General features: G+C 39.0%; 1 long non-coding RNA gene across 2 annotated transcripts in view; it reads left to right on the top strand.

Moving 5' to 3' along the window:
* Positions 1 to 25288, top strand: part of LOC308072710 — a 64498-nt gene extending 39210 nt beyond the window's left edge. For both annotated transcript variants that reach the window (XR_013931754.1, XR_013931755.1), the window contains one exon: positions 15933 to 25288. This is a non-coding gene — a long non-coding RNA (uncharacterized lncRNA). The remainder of the gene's footprint in view (positions 1 to 15932) is intronic.
* The last annotated feature ends 2321 nt before the right edge of the window (positions 25289 to 27609 follow it).

Raw genomic sequence — 27609 nt, 5'->3', positions numbered from 1 at the left:
CTGCAAGTTTAATTCAATTTAACTTAGCTGGCTATTAAAGAGGGTTACCCAACATGGATTATATTGTCTTCGCTGCCACTTAATACCATACAGAAATAAATAACTGGAGTGATGCATAGTATCTTGTGAGGCTGCATTACCTAAATGCATTTTTTAGTTCAATTTCTGATCTTGTGTTTATATATAGGTGTCACAAATTTACAGCAATAGGATAGAAGACTGTAGACAAGCTCTCTGGAATTTTTTTTGAAATCTTAATCCGGAAATGCAAACAGATTCTACTGTACCTCCAGCTCATATCTGATGTTTAATAAGTCTTGTGTTTCCCTCAAAGTTGAAAGCAAATCCCCTAGTGACTGAGGGAACTTAAACTTTTGCTTTCTCATAAGCTATGTATTTGCTTTTGCTTTTTCTGACAGCACTGCCTTTGCTAGCTCATACTAGCACAAAGCTCTGTGATGGTACTTTGGTGAAGATCCCTTATTTTATTGCTCTTTTAGGGGTTTCACTCAAAAGAAAACATCCTTGTGTCCTTGTGAGACAAGGCTGTTCTGGTTTACCTGTAAATACCTTTGCATCTGTAACAAAAGGGGTCCTTTTTAGTGCAGAACTCAAAGTTGCAGTAGGCTTAGTATAGGATGCATCTACAGGGAACACAGCCTCAGTGCTCCTTGGTCACGCGCTTGTTCTCATGCTGTCAGAGGCCCAAAAGAAGGCAGCAGCTGAAAACTGAGCCTGAAGGTTGGCATTGCTAGCAATTTGCAACACAGCAGGGTAGAAGGTTCATAGGGTTTGTTGTGTTAATAGAAAGCATGGCCACACACACTTGAAATTTTATAACATTTTCCTTATCTTCTGGAAGTCACAAGATATGGAACAAATTTCTTCCTTTCTGGCAAATCTGTTTACACAGATCTCTGCCAGTCTACTCAAGGCTGAATTGGCTTATTCTACAGCTGAATGCACTCTTCAAGGAGCTCCCACTGAGGGGAAGAAGAGTGAAGACATTATTAGAATATGTTTTAAAAGTTTCACCCTCTCTCACTGTCTGTTCTTCAGTGAAGGATGTCAGGCCCTACATGTTAGGACCCTTTTTATGTCTATCACAGCCTGATTTTCCGTGCAATTGACAAAGGAATATTGGGTGAAACATCACTGAAATCAATAGCATGTCAACATAAGTGAGAGTCAAATTAAATCTTGATATACAAGAACACATTCCTGCACATTAAGCATAAGATGAGCAGCTGTTTGGGCTTATATTTGAGATAATGTAACACTACCGTGGGCCAGCTTCCACACATGATCCCAGAGAGGAGGTATGACAGACTTCTTGCTAATACAGTTGCTGGGGGACAGGGTAAAGCCTCATCCTAACATCAGCATCAACAATGCCAATAAACTTCCAGGTCCTGAATCAAAATACTAAACCCTGAGACCTGAAGTGGAAAAGCCTTAAGCACTAGCTGTAGCCAAAACCAAAAAGAAACCAACCCCTGACTTGAAAGGAACATAAAACAAAGCACTGTACATTCATGTGGTTTTTCGTATGCAGCTAACTTACCCCACTGTAATAGGATTAACCCAATGCTTAGAGCCAAATTCTGCAGTCCTTCAGGTCAACAACTTCCTTCAAAAACCAGAAGAAATTGTTATTTAATACCCATCTGCTTAGCCTAGTGTTTGAGGGCAAAAAAGAGCAAGGCTTCCTCAGAACAGAAGACAACTATAAGAAAATTACAGTAGAGCATCCAAGGGACATCTGGTCTTTAGGTAGATGTTCAAAAATGCTAGAAGTCACTTATCCTTAAGTAGGTTTGCTTTTTCCCTGGTATCTGTGGACCATTATAAGCAGGGCAAAAAATAATTACTCCTCTCCATGTATCAGGCTTGCACTGATAAGACAAATATTTTGTGTGATGCACTGTTGCAGAACCCTACCATGCTATAATTAGTGGCTGTGAAGAATCAACTCCACAGCTGTCAGCACATCCATCTCTATCTTCCAAAGGGGTTTGTGATATGACTTGGAAGAATATGGACACATAGGAATTCCGAGTAAGTTATTTCAGCTCAAAGGGAAATATTCATCTGATAATACCACAGTTCAGACCTTTGCAATACTTAGATACAGTGGGCCCAGTTTAAAGCACCTAAACATTAATTCTAAAAAAAATCCTTGTTGTTTTAAAAGTTTCAGTCCATCTTTTATTGCCACTTTACCATGATTTTGATTGAACATAATCATTGACTTTTTTTAAAAAAAGTACTTCAGAAAACTGCACCAGCAGTAATATTTGCAAATACTATTTCAATGACCTCCAAAGGCAAGGAATTTCCTCATTAATGAAGCCTAAGTTGCTGGCTGGCTGATGTAAAAGCAGACTCAGGAAGCTCTGGACTCTTCCTACACTAAGACAGCGCAATGGCTGCTACAGAACTGGGCTGTGCTGCTGCTGAACCAGGGCTTGGGTTCCTCGGCAGCCTCTGCAGGGGATCAGCCATAAGCCAAGCAGGTGAACGGGCAGAAGGCAGGTGGGGTTCCAGAATGGACCAGCCTCTGGTCCATTTAGATAAAACCAGACTATATTTGCAAAACAGTTCAGTCTTGCAGGCTCAGCAAACAAAATGCAATTGTAAATTTTCTGACCAATCCTGCACTGCATTGCTCTTAGAAGCAACTGCATTATTTGTTACGTTCATCAGATTTAATCACATGTCCCCAGACCTGGCAATAATTTGAACCTGCGTTCAAATTTCATGAAGCCTCTAAGAATGGTGGAAGCAAACTGTCCAAAAAGCAATACCAATCAAAGCTTCAGAAAGTGACTTTAGAACCAAACTAGTGATTTGGGCCAACTGTTACCTACCATATATCTTCTCCTCTGAATATTTGTTATGTTTCTAGATCAAGTGAAATAGATTTTTTAAGGAGAAGCATGTCTTGCATATAAATTATTCTTGCATTTAACCCACTGCTAAACCAAATACAGTTGAACAGTAACATGCAATATATATAAAGTCAACTGCCACGAGAAGTGATCAGAATGGTTTGAGGTATTAAAAGAAGCCATAAGATAGTACTGGTGAAGGTGTGGGACTTTTGACTGAAGAGTCATATTCCAGCAGTAAGTGCCAGTACAGTTTTTCCTTGTCAGCACAGTTTTTTCTTGTCAGCGTGTAAGAGTTTATTAGCTGTCATGCAAGCTAAATATAGCTATCTGTAATACCCTGTAATGTTCTCTGAAATATGAACAAATGTGTTCATTTTAATTACATTCACTTCCTTCACAACAAAATCACAATCAAATACCCACATTTTCACAACTGAAATTTAAGATCTGATTCTTCTCTGACTTAGGCATCCTGCTGTCATTCTACCTAAGCAAAGTGGATGCAAAACTTTCTCATGAGAAAGATTTCTGATCTGCTCTGCCTAAGCAGAGATGGCTATGGAAACATAAAAGCAGTGCTCTGCATGTAAAACATGGGCTGAACTGAAAGTGCGGAGTGCCACAGTACAGTCATACCTCATTGCAGCTTGGTTTGTTTTTATGGAAATTCAGCTGTACCACATGAAGAGAGCAGAGCAAAAGGAGGAAGCACAGTCAGGTTTTGTTACAAGGTCACTATGCTCCTGGTAAGTCCGCTTCCAGTAAATATGATCTATAAGGCTAAACTATTTTACACATTACCAGAGGTAAATAATCTTGAAAGATTTAAAGGTATAGTTCTGCCCAGCAACATCTTGACTAACGCACTCAAAAACGCAACTTTGCCAATCACTAACCTCAGTAAGAGTAATTTCCAAGTAATATTTTGCCTTAAGCAACACAAGCTCCAGATGCAATTCTGTTTTAAAAGCAAATAAAATGAAGCGTCTAAAGCAACTGTTAACAATAACTATTGCACTTCCTTCCAGTGACACTAGCAGGAGTTCTGCCATTGACTAAAATCTACAGTTCAATAGAATTTTAGGCAGGAAATTATGTATAATATTTTTCTAAATGAAGCACAACATTTTAGTCGGGGGCAGCAGAAATATCAGAGCAGAGTGACCCCAACAACATTGTTACTATTCATGTCCAGCAAATGAGATACCTTGATACTGTTTTATGACCATGGGTATTCGCTTTAAATGGCTTGAATAAGATCTCACTTACTCAAATCTGCTCAATCCTTAAGGAAAATTCCAGTAACCATCACTGTGATTTTACCCAAAACAGTCACGGGAAAAAGGAATAAAATCTAGCACTGTTGGCATTTCTACATGTTCTAATTAACTTTAATTTTTGAAACTTAATAAAAATTGCTAATAAATATCAAAATAGGTTGTCTAAACTCTCTAGAACAGAGTAAGGTTAGTATGAATTTGGTAGTTTCACTAGTTGGTGGATGAAATAATTTTCCCATTAGCCAAGTTAATTTTTCACATATTTTATAGCTCACTTAATGCTTTTTGACTGTGCAATGAAAAGCAGAAAAGTGGATGTAGTTAAATTTTTATGGATGGCTAATGTTTGTGTCTTCAGTACTTTTAATTATTTTGGTGGGTGAAGTCACTGCTACCTCATACTATTTGAATGATAATTTCTTCTTTGCAATAAAAACTTTTTAAAGAAATATTCCCATAATTTGTTTCACTCAAAATTATCCATCAAAATATCCAAATATCCAGTATAAAGTGTTTATTATGCTAACCAAATTAATAAGAGAAGGATTAAAACAATCACTAAACTGTAATTCAACTGAAGCTACAGAATATCAGTTCTCTGGTCTTATTAATGCATTAAAAAAAGCATGAATCAGAGAAAGGTTTTCAAAATGTCTGCATGTCTTTTACAACCTGTGCTAAGGATCATCATTAACTGCTAACAGACAATAGCATAAGCTGTTATAGCACATAGTAAGGACAGGCTGCACTGTCACAGCCACTGCAAAAATTGGCAAAATATTTTTTTACAAGGGCCTCAGTATTAATTTTCCCCATAATTCAAGGTGACAGAGTGAGACATGCAGGCTGGAATACCAGATATGGGTGGAGCAGTTGAGACAGCCCATAAAGCTGACGTAGACTGGTAAATCTTCCACAAAATTATGTTAATTGATGGACAGACTGTTACTAGATTGAGCCATTATCCCTGGCTAGAAAGGAAGTTAAAGCTCTTGGTTGGTTTAAGTTCCAGTTGTTGTTTCTTTTATGTTACAGAAGTTGCCTTCCTCTGAGAAATAAGCTGCTCCTAAAATGGGTTATTCTGTGTTACCTGTAGAACACCACAGGCGTACATGATATTGTACAGGCAAGCATGAGGAAAGGATCATGGCAGAGAAGGTTACAGTTTAAACTAGACATTAAACAGAATACTGAAAGCATGCGGTAGTGATGGAAGCAGAAGGAAGAGATGCATTTCATCAATAACGGGTCAAGAAACTAGTTTTGGACTGGGTATCGCTGCACTTCTCAGGCCTTACTTATTCTTATAGATCCTGAACACAACAGCAGAAATAGTCTCCCGTTCACATAGCCCCATGACTGCAGTGGGTTAGACCCAACACACAGGTAACATGCATGTGAAATAGGTACAGGTGAGAGAGGGGCACTGAGGGCTCACACATTTTTACATGTAGTCACCTGTGTGCAGTTCTTTTATGGTAGGGAAGCATGCTATGAGCATCCCCTATCAAAACCTTGAGGCCTCTGCAGCATCTGCAGTATGGTGCTGTCAGTGCTAAGTGGCCTAAGTGGAAAGATAAATGCTCATGGAAAGATAAATGCTCAATGCCTGTGATCTCTGCAGTTATCCCTACGAACTGGATTTCCAGTTTGGCTCAGTCTTTTGGACGCCCGACGCAAATGTGGCAAACAAGCAGTTAAGAGCATTTGACTTTAGACCAAAATCCCCAGCTCCACACCATCTGAATTAGAGCTTTTTCCAAGCCTATAAAGTTTCATCATTCATTTCATTCAGGACTTGACAGTATGTTAGGGATGTTACAAGACCAAGTAAAGGGAAAAGTAAAAAGAAAAGGAGAATAACACCTGTCTTTGCAGCTGGTCAACAGGCAGACCTTTAATGTGCTGCCTGCTGGGAAACAGGGCTGGTTTCACGTTACACTGAGCCTTCAGCAAAGGATGGAGTTTGCAGAAAGGAATCCTGCAGCTAGAAGATGTGAGGCTTGGGCTTCGGCCAAAAACAATGGAGAACAGCATTAAATGAAAAGTTCCGTAAGTCCAAATGCATTCAATCACTGAACAACACACAGCTTTGTGGTTTGAAAGATTTTTTTAAAAAAGACATTTAAATCATCACTGCAGAGCTACCAGTTGTTTCTAATTTTGAAGAACAATCACTATTTTACCCTTAACTACCACCAAATGCTTCCCAGAGTGACCATAGTCAGACATAAACAGATTGAATACCTTCATTTAGGAAGAACAGACCAACCCTGATAAAAGCTGATGTGCTACTCTGAAAATTGCTTTAGTGCCTGAGGCAGAATTTCATCTTTCATAGACTAAATTTACCCTACTAAATGGCACCAGTTTTGCTTTAGGTTACATCCTTAGAAGCTCATTGGCTACAATTGAAAAGTCATTGAAGAAGAGTTATACCAAAAGGTTAGCAGAGAAATATACATAATGGTATTACAGTAGACATTTAGAGAGTCTAATCTTAAGAATAGCAAAGAAAGGTTGTGGCAGAAAGCAGTAGAATAAAATAAAAGTTGAGCTGAAAATCCTAAAGCAGTGAAACCTGCATAGTTCTACCTCTGAAATGAAGGTACAGCAAGGACAGGACTACAGAATAGCTCACAAAAATGATCAAAGCACTACACAGCCAGGGAATAAAATCACATATTAGAACCCAAAATGCCCTTTTTTCATAGTCTCAATAATAATGACTGATAGGAAAGGATAAAGGTATGTACAGGTGTGTAAGAAGCGTATCAGTAATGACCTGCATTTCAGCAGTGACCTGTAATTTTGGTTTCATAGGGTGAAACGAAGAATCTTTTTTTCTGAGGGATCTAAAGCATCTTAAACTCTCCCAGCTTATAGTAGGAAATGCAAGGACAGTAACCTTTCCTGATGAGGGAGTGGGAAACATATTACCCCCAAAATGTTGAGAAGCAAACTGTTGGAATGACAATTTCACAATTTCAGGAGCCTGACAAGACATTGAGAAAGATCTTGAGTTATTTAAAATCCTACGATATTTGAAAGGGGACTGATTGTATGAGATAAGAGTTTTACGTGCTAGAGATTGAAGAATTAGTAAATATTTTAAGGTCATACACAGATACAGTTTCTACTGGTCCATTCAAGTGAGGGACAGGGTTCACATTAACAAGGCTATTTGGTTTTTGGGTTTCTTATTTTTTGGCAGACAATAATGATCCTTTGGGGAAAAAAATAAACTGCATTTCAGCTCTTTGTTTTCAAGTTCGTTGCTAGAGAATTAATGACCTAAGGTTCCTTTAATCTCTAATTTTATGATTTTATTAAACAAATGATAAATAAAAATTTCCTATAGACACACAGGGCAGGGGAGGAAATCACCAAAATATTGGAAAAGGATCCAGGTTTTCAGTCAGTTGAAACCTCCCTAATTGGCTGGCACGTTTTTCTGCACTTATTACAGTGAATGCTGCCATCTGTTTCTTACTTCAAAAGAAACAGTCAAAATGATAAGCAAGCTACCAGAGAAGGAAGTCTTATCATGCATATAGAATATTTTAAAAAGCATAGTATCCACTAGCTCCCTGTAGATACAGTATTTCCAGCCTTGACATGATAATTACTAGTAGAAAAATTGTGACAGGCAAATATTCAACCAGCTTCCATTTGTGATAATGGGGCATGTACAGATGAGATCATTTTGATTTCAGATTTTCCATTACTTGCTTTAGGTTTTACCCTACAAGTATCACAGTAAGGGTGCTTCTTTGTGATGTCAGGCTGTGCACTGTCCATCCATTAGATCACAGGTTGTTGACTGAAGATACTGAAAAGTTTGCCAGTGTAAAACATCATCTTTAACAGCCCAAAGGGACGTCTACTAAGCAACAATAGAAAGAGCATGAAAGAAAAGGCACGTGCAATGTTAGGGTAAAGGAAAAGACATATAAGAGGGAGAATACACAGCCACTTCCACTAGACAGCTAATGTATCATCAACAGTGCCATCATCACAACTGAGCAAAAAACCATACTGGCTTTTTTCCTAATTGTTAAGCATCATAACAGAGAGCTGATACTTTAGCACTTCAGCATTTAATTCCATCAACTGCTGCTTAACCCAAGGACTGCAAAACTGATGCTTGAAAAACCAGTAGCGTCGAAGACCCCTTGCCCATATATTAATGTTAGACATTCACTTCCTTCAGTACTTGCAGACTGTTCAGTGGAACACAGCCTGTTATGGGTGTACTCTAAAGGCAAAATCCTGTGCCAACCTGTACAGGAACAGCTACATCTGAAAAGTCATGGAAAAGAAACTATAGCACACAGGATATGCAGGAAACCATAGTAGCTACCACAGTCAAGAAGTGACAATACCACAAGTATGAAATACAGGTGAGGAATTCCCACACATGGAGCCTGTTAATGTATCTTGTCACCCTAGTAGTGAAATGGAGAGTAGTGAGATTCACAGCTTCTCTCCATTCCATTTTCCTGTCTGCCTGTAGGAATCCAAATCTGGATTTGAATAGGTCTGTATGGGACCAGGAAAAATAAGAGCTTTCTGCTCTCTACAACTCATAGCAGGAAACAACAGATCCTATTTGCTACAGGGAACAAAAATAATTTGCAACAAAACTGGTTTTATAACATTACATTTTTTTGTTTTGTTTCACAAAAGACTATTAATTCACCTTTATGCTTTGCTTTTTCTTCATATGTCAATGACAGTACCATAGTATTTCCTAGTTTTACAACTTGCCCAAAAACCAGGAGCATGAGAGACACAGGCAAGGGCTGAAGCATACCCAGCAGTAATTCCTTTTACTTCTATCTGTAGGCCACAAAGAAATAGGCAATTTTAGAAGGAATAGGATGTCAACATGTATTTTACCACAGGATGTCCAGATTGTAGAGGCACCTGCTTAGGAATGAATGCGGCAAGTTGGAAGAAAAAGAACAGAAAATAGCAAGGGTGGGGGGGAGATGATGAAGGGAAAAAAAACCCAACCAGCAAAGCACAAAAACCAAGAGGTGACTAACAGGTCATCCATGAACATTTGCTATTGGAACCTATAGACCACAAAAGGTAAAGAAGAAAGAACGTACAAGCCTCAGACCAGAGAAAGAAACATGTCTTGATAATGTCACAGCTCAGCTTACAAACTTGACTGATGACTGCAGTTTGTGTTTTTCACCCACTTTATATATATATATATATATATATATATAAAAAAAGGAAGGTATGCACACATGCACAGTGTGGGAAACAGGAGAATGGCTATAAGCTGATGTGATAGCTGCTGGCTCTTGCTATCTTAAAAGGGAAACCTGAGAAAGCCCAAGAACAGCAACACTTAAATTGCACAAGCAAAGGAGGTGTCTGTGCTATTGCACTGAAGGGCAGTACCGTAGCCAAGGATTTAGCACAGTTCTCAGGCAGATGGACCTTTGGAAATGCAGATAAAGTCAGAGGAAATATTTGAACCTGTAAACAGGATATAAAAAAGCATGGGAATTCCATCAACTCCTCTGTGAGCGTCAGCGAGTATAACACGAGTTTGATCTTCAGGAACTATGCACTAGGATGCCTAATACAAATAGTTCTTAACCTAAATTAAAAAAAAAGAACAAAACCAAAAACAATCACAGCTTGGATGAAGATATCTTTTGCTTGTAAAAGTGTCATCTTTCTCTTTCCAAGACAGAATACTTAGCATCTCCTATTATCAATAGGCTAACCTTAAGCTGGGCAGAGCTGCCTAACTCCACTTGTCACAAATATGTCTACTCTGCTACCAGAACTGTTTTTTGATAAAGTAATTGGAAAACAGCCTGTTTATACTGGGTAACAAACATCAAGTGCTGGAGGGTATTTAACATGCAATAGATACATGCCACAGAATATTATGTCCACTGCATGACAGCCACTGAGGAAACTAGTTAGACATAGACTCTACAATTTCTTATGGAAGGGAAGAATTGTAATTGAAGGTAATGTTGTACAACTGTCAAATCAGTGCTGACAAATATCTGTTAACAACTTCAGCCCTTTTTCCAATTACCAGCTGTTTGCAAACAGCCTACTGTTGTGTTTGTTGTTGTAATTGTAGAGCAGACAATTGAAGTCCCTGAGCCAAAGTCCCAGAGCCTCATCAGCTTCACTGGGCTATAGGAAAGGGCTGTAGATGAACAAACTTTAATCAAAGAATTGGTGAAATATTCACTTGGACTATTTCCCACTTCTTATTTATGCTGTGTAATTGGTCATTCATGTCATATAGAATTATTTTTTTTCTTACAGATTAAATATATAAAATATTTCAATTAATAGTTTAATAGCAAATAATTTTTATATATATTCACGAGACTAAAACAATGTGAAGAACACCCATAATCCAAATGTGTATGGCAGTACAAACATCCATGGGTGGTTGATACCAAAATGCTGCAGTAAGTCTGAAATGTTCAAAATCCAAAGCAGTGTTTGCAAGTGTAGTTTCACTCTATTCAGAAAGCTACTGCATGGACTAGTCTGAAGCAGTAGTCTCAGAACAGACTGTATTGCAAGTTGATACATTGAATGTTGAAATCACCAATTAATCTGTCCCTCACATGAATAAAGAAGAAATCAAACACTGGGATTAAACATGTAACTGCTTAATTTTTCAGGATCTGGAATTATATTGTCTGCCTCTACAGGGGAAAGTAGTTGTCTTTATAATTCAGCCCTACTCTAGTCTGTTATGGTTAACAACAGCAATAAACGTATCTGTTCGAAAGTACTCTGGGAAAAATCCTTCAGAGGATTTACCATTTAATAGTGAGATTATTATACACTTACCTTTACAGAATAACATCCTTTTTTCCTAATCCAACTGGCTTTTAATAGATTTGTTTGAGGGCTCGTGTGACATACCAGCTACAGAAGGATATCATAATCTGATCCTTAGCTTCTTCTAAATGTCTTAAGCAGTATGGATCCTACTTGTGCCTTTTATTTGAACATACCAGAAAGTTTCTTCTTGATATTCAGGCATTTTAAAAAAATATTCCCTACCTCTCATGTTTATAGACTGATATTTCTCCATCTTGGCCTTCATCTATTAAATAGTGGGTGTTAGGACTTGATCCTCATAACCAAGATGTCATGAAGCAATACATTTTTTTTAATGGGGCACCGTAGAAAATATCAACTACAGTATGTATGCTGCAGAATTATCACCTACCAGTGCTATGTCTATGTAGAAATTTTGGACTACCTCTCTTTTTTCCCTGAAATTTCTTCTCCTGAAATATGCCTAATGCAGATCAGATATTATGATTATTTATATGTTGTCTTGCATTGAAATCCCTTTCCAAGAAGCACGTCCTCAAAAGCAATTTAATGACCCAGAAATTTGTGAGCAATTGGTTGAAGCTCTGAGCTACCACAAGACACCCTGTGGCACATCACAACGATGTTTTCCATCTCTTGATTCTGATGTTTAGTTTCCAAGTATTGAAATATAATATTTACTACAAGGACCATACAAACACAATAAAATCTATCATCTGTTTAATATAATAAATAAGCTTGAGCTATAGATATTCTATTCATTTTGCATTCGTTTCTTCTCGATACTATCTTGAGAGCAGCAAGTAATGAATGTGAAGAAAATAACATTGGTTTAAGTGTTCAATGTGATACACAGAAACATTTTTATAAACTACCCCAAAAGCTCAAGGAAAAGGGAACTGGCGAATAACATAGGGTATGACAAGCTGAGCCAAGAATGTGATTTTGGACTGTTTCCATTGCGGTTTTCACTTCAGAGTAATTTGTATAATTTGGAAAGCTAGCAATATAACTCTGTGTAGGGATGGGTTATTCAAGGTAACCTCTATGTTTAAAGGATGGGGTATTTTTATAGCCGTGGACCAAAAACGAGGTCGCATGCTACAGCTACCTAGAGCTAGAAAGGAAGACAGAGAATCCACTGTTTTTAATTTCTTACATTATCTTGTACTGTACAGAGAAATGTATTTTACTGTTCTTAAAATACATAGCTATTAATATGCTAACGGCATGGCGAGCTAAACAGCAAAGCCTAATAAAAGGTCCCTCTAGCAGAAATACTAACTTTTCATATTCTTCAAGGCTAGTGATCACACTGAATCCCTCAAGAAACACAGTGAGGTAGAAGTGTAAGAGTGTACTATTTGGAACTTTTTAAATATATTGGAATTTAACGCATTCCTAGTTCATGCAGCAGCCCAGCCTGTTTAGTGCTAGATTTTCTCTTTGAGAAATCTTGAGCTAATTTCTAGAAAATAGCTAGAAAGTTTTAAGCTGCTAAAAGTTAAATCTTGTGATTTTTACATAAACCCACAGCAACTGTGGGCTCAACAGAGTACATAAAGATAGGACTACCGTAATTTAACATATTTGGGTGTGAGTAGTATTTTCTTAAGCACAGAACATGTAAAAGATGAAAAACATCAAATACCCCAAAGAACCTTGAAATCAACCATTAATGAAAGTTCTACAGTGGGACCTTTTAAAGGCTTAGGTCCAGATCCTTACCTGTAGTGAAGTTTCAATGAAGGAAGTGGAAATACCTAATTTACATCAAAGAAAAACTGGACTTCCAACTATAAGGTCAAGATAATACAGACATTAAATTCTCATTCTACTCCCCACTGCTTACAAAGAGTAGAATACTTCCAAGATTTCTACAGGACCAATCTAACCTCAGTTCTGGAAATCATCCAAGCTTATAGGATGATTTAGAGAAATACTCATAGGGTCAAGGTCTTGAGACATCTTGATGTCCTTGACTAGAAGCCAGGTGAATAAAAATAAAATAAGTTAGAAATTATGTAGCATTGTAATGCAAAATTAAAGGAATGATTAAACATCTAACTAAATAAAACACTGGCACTTAATAAGAGATGTCATTTTTACCCCCTTCTTTTTTCAGAAAGGTTCAACTGTGATCTTTGATTGTTGCTTCAAAGCAACCTTTCAATTTATTGACATGATCTAAGCAATATCTTCAACCATCTTCTGGTTCATTCCAACTTACAAAAGCTTAAAAGTATGAAAAAAGGTTCTGAACCATGCAGACCTTCCATGAAAGAAATCCCTAGCATGGATGTTCAGCTCTTTTCCCACCCCTACTCCTCACAAACCCATACATCACAGAAGTCCTGGGTGGGAGAAGTGGCATGCTGGGGGGACATCGCACTATATCACCAAGATGATACTGGTATAGCATTGTACCCCTAGTATTGCCTCAGGCTGCCGTACTGCAGATCCCAGGCCTAAATGGGATAACATAAGTAACTCAGATAAAGAATGAGTTCAGGACTAGAGCGTGCCTGCACAAACACATGCAGCTTGGAGTCACCCAGTCATCTCTCTGCATCTAGTAATGGGATGCCAACCTTGGGCTGTGCCTCTGGTCAAGTACAGGCCTGAACATTACCATGACATCCCAAATATGTGATACTGCTGCGGAAGCAGTGGATGCTTTTGCTGAAGCTAGGTGATCTGTCTGCTTTGTACGGATATCCTCCCCAGAGCTTGTCTTTATACCATTTCACTCTTAAGTTTTTAGATACTGCTGACCATCAGGCAATATTTCCTTTTCTTATACATTTACTATTCATTAATACTTTTACCATTTCAAACTTTCTTTACTGACATCTTTTAGGTTCAGAAATTTCCTAGATGTATTTTCCTTACATTTTCCACAGATGCTCCGTTATCTTTCATCTGCTGTATTGGATCTCCGCAATTGCCTCTCCTTTTTCACATCCCCACCTGACAAGAACTAACTGAGTTCTGGTCTGGATGAGGATGTGTAGTTCTGGTGACAGGATACTTTCATTACCACATGCATACTAATGCATGTTAAAGGTTTTATGGAGAGAAGAAAGTCTGATTTTTACACGAGGCAAGTTAAAGTCTACTGGGGATAGAAATATTTGTGTTGCTTCAGGAGATGTTCAATGCAATTGCTGCAGCTTTTGCTAGGTGAAGATTTTACTATGTAGTTGATCCAGATTGCTTAACTGGTACTTAAACCTGTAGGGTTTCCTCTGGAAGACAACTTTAGTTTCCTTTTTTAGAGAAATTATTGAAATTGTATTTTATAGTGAAAGAAAGAGTTTGGCTAACACAAAAGTCAGCTGACAAAAAAATTCTGCCAATGGAGTGTTATCTAAGATAAGTAAAAGCAACATTGCTAGACAGACAGGCCAGAGCATACACTGTGTCAGGCACAGCAGCTTCCTTTATCCCTCTTGCCGCGTGGCAACGCCACATGGTCAGGACTCGGCACAGAAGACAGACCAAAGTCCTTGTAATCCTTTTAGAAGGCTCTTGATACTGTCTCAGACAAGGGAAAATGAGATTTGTGGATAATCTCAGCTCATCTTAGCTCCACATGCCCATAAAAAAAACGTGACTGTAACCTGCCACAGTTTACACACACAAAAGTCCCTTTGTCTTTTGCTCTTTTCTGGAATCATGTAGCTCAGGCAAGTGGAAATACAGTGGTGGTTTCTAGTCCACTGGACTTTTTACAGGTGCAAGAGTACAAACAAATCTAGTTTTTCCCCCTGACTGAGCCCATTGGTGGGCTATGCAGAGTTGTGCCAATAAGACAGAAGAAACACAGTTCTGTTGTGATTAGAAACCTTTAGTATGTCAAAATGTAGCAACTTATCTGCAGTTTGGCTGTTTGCCCCAGGACTTATCATAAGCTTTCCATTTCTGAAGCTAGCACAGGAGCAACCAGAAAAGAAACCAAACTGTCCAGAAACAGGCAGATTATTGCAACCTGTGAAGCAACACAGCACTAAGAGGAGGTGATGCTGCCTTACCTTAATTTTTTTCCCTAGACTCAATAAATAACAAGAAGAAAAAGCACACTGTCAAACCTGAACGGAAGAGCTGATTCAGTAGTCAAGCTCTGATCTTCAGTATGTTCACTGAAAGTTCTGGCTTTTTTAAGGAAAGTTTCCCTGTTCTTACATAACCTTCGACAGTTTGCTACAGCAGGCTAAGTGAGGGAACAAGATTAACAGATATGAGATATTTTTACCGCTTCACCCAAAGATTCACAGAATTTTCTGGGAATTTTAACACTTGTTCAAAACAATGTGCGATTCTTCATGTTGCTATCGGTGCAATCAGGAAAGAATTCTACATAGCCTCCAAATTATTTGTACCAAACAATTTTACATAATTATTTAACATCCTTCTTCAAACTAATAAATCTGATAAATTGTTGTTTGGTTTTTTTTTTTTTAATAGGAACTGAAGTGCAATTATTAAATATCTCTGCAAAATAACAGCACTGGCAAAGTGGAAGTCACTAAGCTGCTATTTCTACTTACTGCTGTGTATGTTGCCATGAACTTAGCCATGACAAACGCTAAGTTAACTGACAGGAAATATATTTGCATTGATTAGTGCAGATTATGTGATAGTGGAACAAGATCAGTGAACCACAATGAATACCGTCAATATCTACTCTGAAGTATGACATGGATTTATCTAAATGCAGTATCTTGGCTTCATTTACCACATCTCTTCCTGTTTCCCTTTACTAAGCATTTAGTAAAAACAATGCTAGTGTAAACAAAGTATGTATCATATTTTTAAATTAATTCCCATTACAATGCTGCTACCCACTGTTCCTCTAATACGATTTCCTTGCCTCGCTACTATGAGGATTCACTGTTTTTATTGTTACCAGTAAAGTCCTCCAAACAGCAGCCCTGACCTCAGCTCCCAAGAAGTCTACCACAGATGCAAAAAAGAGTAGCATTTTCTCCATGCTACACAGATCCACCAAAGCAGAAGCTGAAGGTATGACGGCATCACAACAGTCGGATGGAGCACCAGCTGTGCAAACACACAGCCCAACCTGTGATAAAATCCTTTTTCTTCTCTACAACAGCTGTAATATTGTCAGAGCTCCTTGGATACAGAAAATCCCTACAATTTCTCTAGTAGGGGAAAACCAGTGAACAGACCAATAATGTAGAGTATCATAGACTATTAGTTAGCCCAGAATTCAAGAGTGTAAGCCACAGGAGAGAATTTCTTGCACCAGTTACAAACGTCAACGTTTCAAAGCCTTCTGCTACGCATTAGGCACCAAAATCAGATCCCTCAGTCGCATCTCCCCAACTTCACCAATGGCACTGAAGATCTGATACTCCCTGCTCAGCACTGAAACCTCAGAGCTCTGCATCCACCCAAGACAGAATGGTTCTGTGCAGGTCTGCATGGGAATGCTTCCTGCAGATGAAAACAGTAAAGCTCATGTGCTAGACTGCCAGCAATGCTCTGCTAGCCTGTGTCTGAGACCAGAGAGTCTGCTTTCATTGATGCAAAGAGGGTGAGCAGCATTTATACAGGCAGTTGAATCCGGGATAAGAAGAACAAGACCACCTCAACACTGCATAGGAAGAACTCTGCGTCAGAGTCAGGACCCATACTGTAAATCATAAAAACATGTGAGTCCAGGATTTCTTCACTCTTCTGCTTTCAAGCAAATTCTCTAAGCATGCTACTGTCTTTTTTTATTCTGCTGTTAGTTATAACATTCAAAAGTGTATTCCCTTGAACGCACATTTTGAGATACGGGTCTGGTTTTTGAAGGGGGTATGCTCAGCACTTCGCAGGACCTCATCAGGGGAAAGATTTAGACATAAACCAAATGGACATATCCTTAACCATCAAAAACTTGAAAATTTTAACCACAAAAAATATGTGTCTGCATATGTAAATGTAAAAATTCTTATTACACAAACTCCTTGTTTCAAAATATATCAGATAACACAGCATTAAGAAAATTTACCAATGAATCTGAGTGTAATCATTTGTGTGCAAGGGAAACAAAACAAAACAACTTCTACATGCTCAGCCTACTAAAATGCATTGCCAGATATTTGAGAACAAATCAAGAATTTGTTGCTATTGAGAAATGAAACATGCAATCTCTGGAACCAAACTGGTCACTGGTGAACAGTAAAACCCTAATAATTTCCATATTTATTAAGTAATCTATTGCTGTTTACCCCAGAAATCACTGCACATGAAAACATGACAAAAAAACCCAACCTGAGAAACCCTGGTGTATGCTGCTATCCCCTTCCATTGTTCTTCAAGGAACATAATGGAAACTTACACAAAAAAGGAAAATATTAGTTTTTATATTGTTACTGGAATAATGCAGAGATAAATGATTATGAAAAGAAGATAAATGAAACTCAATTTATTTATCCTTTTCAATTTTTTTCTCTTAGTGTCAGTATTTCCAGAATTTCTTGATTTAAACAAAGAGAAGAAAAGATTACTTTATAGAGACAAGACAAACATGAAAGGAAGGGGAAGAAATATAACAAAGGAAGATGTATATGTATCTTCATCTTTCCACAGTCAAAATAAAAGATTTTTTTTTTCTTTTAGCACTTCATAATTTTGCCGCTGTCTCCCGTAACACCCTCCCAGGTGAGCGCAGGCGGTGTGGGTCAGGCGAGCGGGCAGCGAGGTGGGCTGAGAACAGGTGGGATGGCGGAGCTCAGAGGGCTGTGACCAGCGGCGCAGGGGCCAGCTGGAGGCCTGTAGCTCACGGTGTTCCCCAGGGTCAGTGCTGGGGCCAGCCCTGTGCAGCTCATCCATCAGCGGCCTGGGTGGAGGGGCAGGGGCACCCTCAGCCAGTCTGGGGGTGGTGCGGAACTGGGAGGAGCGGCTGGTGCACCGGGAGGCTGCGCTGCCATTCAGCCAGACCTGGGCAGGCCAGAGGGAACCTGGGGAAGTTCAGCAAAGGCAAGTGCAGGGTCCTGCCCCTGGGGAGGAGCAGCCCCACGCACCAGCACGGGCTGGGGCTGACCTGCTGGGGGGCAGCTCTGCGGGGAAGGACCTGGGAGTGCTGGTGGGCAGCAAGGTGCCCATGGGCCAGCAGCGTGCCCGTGTGGCCAAGGCGGCCAGTGGGACCCTGGGGTGCACTGGGAGGGCCGTGGCCAGCAGGTGGAGGGAGGTGATCCCCCCTCTGCTCTGCCCTGGTGAGGCACATCTGGAGTGCTGTGCCCAGTGCTGGGCTGCCCAGGTCAGGGGAGACAGGGAGCTACTGGAGAGGGTCTGGTGGAGGACTATGGAGATGATGAGGGGACTGGAGCATCTCCCATGTGAGGAGAGGCTGAGAGAGAGCGAGAGCCAGGTCTGTTTAGCCTAGAGAAGAGAAGACTGAGAGGGGATCTTATCAATGTCTACAAATATCTAAGGGCCAGTGTCAAGAGGATGGGGCCGGGCTCTCTGTGGTGCCCTGTCATGCCCAGCAATGAGACAAGGGGCAATGGGCACAAACTGTCACACAAGAAGTTCCATCAGAATACAAGGAAAAACCTCTTTAACTTTAAGGTGACGGAGCACTGGAACAGCCTTCCTCGCTGTGTGGTTGTGTGGTTTTCTCTGGAGACATTCAGAACTTGCCTGGATGTGAGTCTGTGCAACCTGCTTTAGCAGAGGGTTGGACTACATGATTTCCAGAGGTCCCTTCCAGCCCTGACCATCGTGTGATTCTGTGATAATAGTCTCTACCAGGTCCGTCCTATTTTCAGCATACACCTAATTTCCATGAGCATTAGAAACTGATGTATGCTCACATAAAAAGAAGAATACACTCTACTTTGTCAAGTCTTAAAACTGGACAAGACATTTAAATGAGAAAGAAAAAAAAAACCAAACAACTCGGGAAGGCTTGGAGACAAGTGAAGCAGTACATAACAAGTCTAGAAAGGATAATAAGGAATACTTAGCATACCTGAAAAGACTTCAAACCAGTGGTAGAAGGCCTAAATAAATAATGCAAATGAATAAAAGGACTATAAAATCTTTATATAACAACATGAGGAGCAAATAGTAAAAAGTGCGTATAATACTAAATTATTATATTAAAAAGCAAGCAACTGAAAATAGCCAAGAGAGCTTTTAAAAATTTACAAGATAACTTACTCTTATGAAGGATGCTGGAGAATGAAAATGTTGCATTTATCAGGCAAAACTAATGGTCAGAATTGCATACTTTTTCAGCCTTTGATTCACATCCTGCATTTTAAATCCAGTCATTTACATTCTTTATTTTCCAAATTTCCTCTTCTGTATTATAGCAGTAATTTTCTCACATGTGTATCAATGTATAGTTTGATACATAAACATTTACAAAAATATTTAGGTCTATGGAAAGATTAATTAATACAGATATTGATGAGCAGGGAAACAACAATTAGACAGGTGCATAGCATATCCCTGTACAGCATGGCTTTTTCTATGAAAAATATCTTGATGGCCTATAGAGCCAACAGCTTACATGGAGATATGACAAGTTTAACTGGGGATCTGTTCTTCAGATTTTGAAGTTTATCACACAACCTTTCTTTACAGTTCAGGCCTACCTGATTTTTAGCTATTTTTAACTGATTCTCTGAACAAGTCCCAGAAACAACAAATATACTACTACAAAATAGCATAGAGATTAACTAATTGTTTTCATTCCTTTTAGTGAGCTAAGAGCCTTAGCTCATACTAAAAAAGTAATAAACCAGACAATAGGCCTCTCAAATACTAAGTGGGTATCTACATCCTTTAGCAAGTCTAAAAATTCAGTTCAAATTTCAGAACCTAACACCTTCTACTCACCTACTACCCCATCCTGAAAGCACCTTATTTTCCTGTGAAGACTAGTTTTTACTAATAGTTGCTTCTATCCATGATCCAAGCCTTGTAAGTTCTGACATGACCGTAGTTATGTTTCTTTCTTATTTATCAGACATACCAGCATTCAGAAAGTTAGCCTTTTCCAGTCTATCACCACCTTTGACCTAATGATCCATATACTCAGGCAGGATCTAGACAACAAAAGAACCAAAACTCTCATCTTCCCTCATCCTACAGACACCTCAAGAGAAGCCTCTACTCACAAAACCTTTGGGTTTCCCAGGGTAGGGTACTCTCAAGCCTTCCCACTGAAGCTAGGATACTTCCAATGTTCAAGATACCCCATGTGAATTATTAAACAGAATGTAAAAATTACTATAAATTATTTTAGCTGCAACCCCCTCAGTATAAGCGAGAGACTGCAACTGCAAGGACCCAACTTGATTTTAGAAGCATGCAGAGAACACTCCAAGGAAACATCAATATTAACAGCCTTCCACTAACAAGTCCTATGCATTTAATTTCAGTTGTAACCTTTTTTATTTGTAATACAAAGAAAATTGTTCGAATCTAATTGGAATATTACAAAGAAAACTTTTCATAGTCATGTAGGATGAAACTAGATTTTGAACTCTCAAAATTTCCAGCAGCTACAAAGTCATTGTCTTGGTGAGCCCCTAATTACAGGATTGGTACAGGGGGAAACCAAATTATGGAGACTTAAACAGGTGACCAATGAGATCAAATTTCTGAAAGTTTGCATGTTTACACAAACAACTGAAGTACCTGCTAATCTCAGTTAACAAGTGTAGCTGGTTACAAGAATCTAACTGCATGTTAACAGGTTCAGGGAAGAAGAATATAGTGACATCTGTATGCAAAAAGATCTACCTCCACCACACACTGCAATACAACTATAAGTTAAAGATCTTGTCTCATGGTATTACCTCAGAGAAAAGTCATAGGGCAACCAGAAGCTGGTAAAGTTTTTGTTAAATTATTAAGCAACAGCTCAGTGATAGAAGTTGACAGACACAGCTGTTCAGGCAAACTCATCATTATAACAGCACTGTGTCCTCACATGCCACATAAGATTGGCACATTTTCTCAACACAAAATTGCAAACACAAGTAAATCTGTAAGAGTGCTCTTGATTCTAGATGCAGGAAAAATCAGTATGTGAACTTTAAGCAACAGCTTCAGCAGCATCAACAATTTGTATTGGTATGGGTGCCCAGACAAAGCCTATGTTGTATTGTGGTACGTAGAGCAAGCAATGGGTCATAATTAGTTTGCACTATATGCTAAAGAGGTGAATGCATTATGCATAGTATGTTCTTTATCAATTGCAAACAGAAGGGAACTGCTTGTGACAATGGAGTTTGTCCCTGCCAGCAAGAATATGCTATGCGGGCATTTAGAGATAGTGAAGTATCCCTTAACTAGTTATGTACTAGCTTTTGTAGAAGTTGAGTTGAGGAGACTGCCACACTTAACCAGACTGAATTCCTCTTCATTGGGATATTCCAGAAGAGATACAAAGCCCAGCAGAATGGTACAATTTGCAGGACATCAATGGCCAAGTGTTCCTAGACATGTCTCCTGCACACTCTGCCTACTTTTCCGGCTCTCAAAGTCCTTTCTTTGCCCTGTTCTCCCCCAGTTCCAATACTTCTGCATGGGCCAAGGAACAGGAACAGGTTAAGGGAAGCACAACGTTACCATTACTCAACCATCCCCAGAGAAATGTTGTTACAGAATCATTTACCATTAGCGTTAATCAGAAGTTCAGACAGGACACCCGGGCTCATGACAAGTCTCTCAACATCATCAAAGAGCAGGGATGTGCAACAAGCTGCTTTTATAATAATAACGGAAAACCCACTGGATTTCCTTCCCCAGCTCATGCAGGGTTTGCTAGAGGTATAGCACCATTTTTAATGTTGCAGAGGAACATAGAAATTGTCCATGTGGATTTGACAGCCTTGTTTCTTCTAAGCAAACCAACCAGGAAACGCACTTAAGAAAACTCCCCTTCTCTTGTCTTGCAAAAATATATGTACCCATACATGATTTTTCTGCAGCAAAGGAAGTTTTGATGGTTGCCTAGTGCTGTGCACAGCTCACATATCAGAGATGAGCTAAAATGACAGCCCTATGCCCCACACCAGAACTCCAGTGGGACACCAGAATCAATCTCCAGTCTTGCAAAAGGGTTCCACAGTTTCTTTTATGAGAGCTATACCATTTGTAGCTTTCAATGCAGAGACATGGGTGATGAAATTTCATCCTCTAGAATAGCCTGAATACCACTAAAGAATTTGACATATACCATATTGCCAGCTGACCAAATGCACAACATCCTTGCATGTTCTGACTTTACACTGAGATACCACGAGTCATAAGAATAGACTAGATGGAGATGTTCTCATCAATTGAAAACTGATCTTAAAAAATAAAATCCAGCTTGTGAATCTAGGGGATGATTCCACAGTTAAGTTCAGAAAACAGGCTTCTGTTTCTATTTCTTTCTCTTTCTATCCTCTTTCTGCTTCAATCTATTACAGGTGTATTCCCACTTCTGAAAAAAAACCCACAAACCCTAGCAAACATGTGTATCAAAGTCCTATATATATACACTACAGGTGTGTTAGTCACTCACAATGTCCTTTCTAGCCTAATGTGCAACTTTCTAGTCTTCTCTGGAATAAATGTCATAGAACAAGCTGTTAGCTGGGAATTTATCTGGAACACTTAGAAATTTCCCAGTTATGTCAGAAGATCTTATCTGTGCTGCTGCTTTGCTATGGAGACCAGGACTACAAAAAACAGACACAATTCAGGGTATCCAGTCCCTACTGCACCTTTCTGTTTAAAAAGCCAATTCTCACAATGCTTCTTCCTACTTTCCAGAGGCTTTTTCTACACCTTTTTTCCCCCAGATGTTTTCTCCATATGTCTTCCTTGGCATCACAGTTATACTCTAGAGTCTCCTCCCCAGTATACTGGCAAAGTAAAATTAATATTGAGTTTTACATTTCTTCTATTTCCTGCAAAGCTGGGTACAGCTTTGAGGTCTCATTAGTCAGCTTATAACTACATATTAAAGAAACTGGGTCACATCAAGGGTGACTCCACATTGGCCACTCCAGATGGAAGAGGTAGCAAAAAATGACATCACAGTTCATTGAAACATTTATTTCTGTATGCATTGACTTGTCATGCAAACCTAAACTCCACTCAGTGCTCCTAACACAGATGGATCGTGTGCAGGTGCATCCATAAGGCCTGCAAACTGGAAAGCATAAGTTACTACTGCCTTGGGGCATACTATGTTTATGCAGAACTCCCAGTGGAAATCAAGGTAGCAGCGGTTAATTGCTATTTTATAGGAAGCTGGGATAATTTTTCTATGGGTAACATATGGTGCACTTTGCTGTGACATGGTACCTGGACTGTCACAGATCTCACTCCAGTCTCAGGCAGGTGTGCTTGGAAAACAGGGACAGTGGTAGATGGGAGTGTGTATTTGACATAACATGAGACACACATTTTTTTTGTTTTCAGGCATGCCCATTCCCCAAAGGTGATCTGAAAACATTCCCAGGGTCAGCATCTCTAGTTGTCTTCCATTGCAGTCACCACATCTTAGGATTCTTCTCATAGAAAAGGAAATTCAGCTTCTATGGGCAATCACATTTTCTGCCCCCCATAACTCTTGCCAGAAAAGTGTTCAAGAATGCATAGAAATGGTTGGGGTTTTTCTCATTTTGCAGCCTAAATGTATTCATGATCTATCCATACACTTGTCTTTTTGGCAGTGCTGCTCTTTAGACTAAGTAGTTCCTTGTTGTCTGTGGTTCTAAGGTAAGCTGCAGTGATGACTCTTGTTTCAAGGAGGTAGATAGCACTAAAGATAATTAATACCATAAATTAATACCTTAACGTAGAACCAGGCTCTTCTAATAAGCATTTCAAATAAGCATTTTTCATTGAACTGTGGAAAGTGAAAACTGGATGTTTTGCAAAACTCAAAATTAAATTATCAATTGTGAAAAATTCATAAAAGATGGGGAGAGGAAACTGACGTTGCAAAAGAGAACAGTATCTTTCCACAAAATATTTAATTAGGTGTCTTTATGCTCTGTTTTCTGGCACTGTGGTCTCTGTATCAATGTTGATTAGGATTCCCATTTTTCTATGTTTAAATTCAGAATTCATTCATCTGGGGTGAGACGTACCCCAAGGACAGTCAGAGACACCCCTTGGAAAAAAGCTACCAGATGAACCAACACAATCATCACAGCCACGTTCTCCATACACTGCCTTGTCAACTCACAAGACATAAACAAGATGTGGGCTGGCTTTGGAAAAGTGGTGGTACTGTTCTGATGCTGGTTCCAGCTCTGGTGTTGATTTCTAGCTCCAGTAAGCAGCTGAGGGGCAATGCAGCAGGCATGCTCTAAGTTCAGTTTATGGAATACAGATTTCATTTCCCCAGTCCCTTCTTTACACCATTTAAAGAGAAGTGCTGTCTCATTGTGTATTTATCTTTTCTTCCTACCATTAATATTATCCTGGTTTAATTTTTCAGAGACTAGTTCACTATTTTGACAGTACAAGTGCCACCTCCTAATGAATATGGGCTTCTCTGTATATTGACATAACACTTCCTCTGCTTGTGCTGGGTTTGATCAGTTCTTCTTTAAATAACTAAAAATTACCTAAACAAATCCAATCAGTTGATTTGTTCGTCTAAGGCCAATTAATTTATTGCCACCAAGAAAAAAGAAAAAGTTAAAGTCTTTTTGAAACCTCAGACCATAGGCATTTCAGCTCTTTACAGTGAGAGATGGTAGTTGTCATGTATTATAAATATTTGTACTGTAGAAGAGGACTTTCACATGACAGGAACCTCAAGACCCCATGCAAATTGTTAGGCTCATCCAAAGTGAGCAAGTAAACAGGATAAATATTGAGAAGACATGTCTGAGCCTTTTATTCAGAAAGTCAGAATATGGAATTACAGCATGAAGGATTTAAGTTTCTTCCCTTACATTTTCCCCAAGGTCCTGTTTGTAGTAATTTCAACATTACTTACATAAAATTCATCCTTACTCAAACTTTGCATTTTAATGGAACATTATATTTGTGCTTCCTTGTAAAGCATCACTGAAAATGCTATAAGGTGTATGTGACCAAACTGACTTATACCCTGGCAATTACCAAATAATATTTGGACAAAACAGTAATGTAGCTTAAGTGATATTGGCCCTTAGGTTCACTTTGCACTTAAGAGTACAACTTACCCACAAAAAATAAACAGAAGGCTTGAAAACCCTGTTTGAACATACAAATTTGTGCTTACGTATAGTTATGTACCTGCCATGGAAATCTTGCAAGTCCTTAGCCTGTTTGGGAGCTAGCAGTCAAGGAGCAGAAAAACAAAGGACACAACAAAGGCAACAAATCTAATGTGTCATGAAGAGGTCTACTAACTGGAGACTTAACAGCACAAGAAAATAGCTCATAAGCAATACACTGCAATATGTTCACAAAACACATTTGTTAAATAAGGGGCAAACTAACCACAGCCTTACAAATAAGTCACAAACACAAAAACTGTACCAAATTCACGGTATTGTTCACTGGGGCACACTTTGCTTCCTTAGAGAAATCAGCAATAGAGTACTAAAGTAGCAAAGATGTGTTCTGTGCTTTTAATCCTCCAGTTTACAGGTTGTCATGTTCACAACACGTCCTCCCAGGACACGAAGGATTTCAAATCAAAAGCTATAGCTGAACCGTACATAGTAAATTGATGGGAAGCACTGGAAAAGTTGCAGGTTCACCAGAACGCATCTTTGGTTCTGCAAGGACAGGCAAGGCTTTCCCATTGCCTAGCCCTGTGGAGTACATTTTGTATGTGGGGTTTTGTTTACCTCTGAAGCCGGCGGACCTAATGTCAAGAAGGCAACTTTAATGCAGAAACACCTCCTCAGAGGTGCTTCTGTTTCAGCTTTGTGTAGGACGCCAGATCACCGGAGTTTAGGTGGTTAGAGGTAGCAAAGAGAAATCCCACCTTCAGAACCTTCAAAAGACCTTATTTGCAGCAGCACTGCATCACAGGTTCCTGGTTTATGCCCATTTACTTATTAGTATCGCATTATCCACCAGACATACTGACTACGACAAAACTTTAGAGTCCGAAACCTTACTTAATTGAGATCAAGCATATCATGAACAGCATGATTTAGGAAATGCTGTTGCTTAATAATGAGACTCATATTTCCTTGTCTGTGAACAGCAGTAATAGTTTTTATTGTATTAGATCCCCACATGTGCTGGCCGTGAGGGTTTTGGGGGGGGGGGGGGGGGGGGGGTTGTGAGGTTTTTGGGTTTGGTTTTGGTTTTTTTTTCATGGGTTTGGGGTTTTTTTTGGGGGGGTGGGGGGGCAGTGGTTTCTTCTTCAAAATCTGTACATAGCCTGGAACACACTTTGGCTTAGTGCACACTAAAGCTCAAAGAAAAATACAAAGCAACATCAATGGAAAAAAAAAAAAATCTTATAGCTTTAAGACTTATTTTTCAGGTGCACCTGTTCAGATGCATTTTTCCAGAATAAAACTACCTTGCAACAGGGAAAGAATGAGAAAGAGAAAAGTCATTTGCAGAATTCTAATTCACCTATGAGGATGATCCTATTAATCAGCTTTCATATTGTTCCCAGTGACCTTTTTCTTCCTTTCACACTATTACTACTCTACTGCTGGTTTTAAATCTTCCTTCCTGCATCACTGAATAGGAAGAAAATAAGTTAGTTTAGAACAGGCCATGACCCCAAGTACACGAGAGACAAGTGCTGACTAATGTTGATTAATTTCCTCTGAATCATGTTAACATTACTCTCCAGACCCCATCAGTTCAGCTTGCAATGACATATGCAGTGACTGCAATCACAATCTGATAAAAATACTGGAGTGTAAAGTCAGGGCTTTTGTAATAGCAGTCTTTCTTAAACCAAAAAACCCCGCATCTTTGTAGGCTGAATTTTCTATTAAGCATACTTCACCTTCCATTAGCACTAACAAGACTACAGATTATTTCTATGAATATGAACCTGAGAAATTTCTAAAAACTAAAAAAAAAAGTCTTGCTAAGAAGGACTTTATACGCCATAAAATATTTTAAATTAATCATATCTCACTAAAGTTTTGCATCTGCTAGTCTCATTTGCATGACGTACACATGAATATAACTTCATGAAGAGCATTGCTGAAACAGGTTGGATCAAATAAAAACTAGTGGTTTTAAAAATACTTTTGACAGCATAAATAAAATGTTTGGAATTGTATTAGTTGCCTTATCCTGGTCATCTGTTGGGTTTTTTTGCGTTCAGAAGGAAGAGATGCAATGTTTTCTTTCAGCTGAGATTTACAATACGTTTAACCATGAAGAGAGAGATTATTTTTTTAACAGTGTCAGGTGCTGAAAATACCCCTGAACAGGACCAGCGATTTGTTTTTCTCAAGATACTGTGTAACAGGCTGAGTTGAGGGTTCTGCATGTGATTTTTTTCATGTCCTGCTGGACTACACTTAGAACTTCTATGTTACAAGTTTTCAGCATATGAACCAATTTTTCTTTGTAAATTTGACCAAGATTTGTCTTCTAAAAGCGATGGACTCTTAAGTTTTACTCACAACAGA

Source organism: Falco punctatus, assembly GCF_963210335.1.
Source record: "Falco punctatus genome assembly, chromosome: 13".
Lineage (NCBI taxonomy): Eukaryota > Metazoa > Chordata > Aves > Falconiformes > Falconidae > Falco > Falco punctatus.
This window is presented reverse-complemented; position numbering and strand designations above follow the sequence as displayed.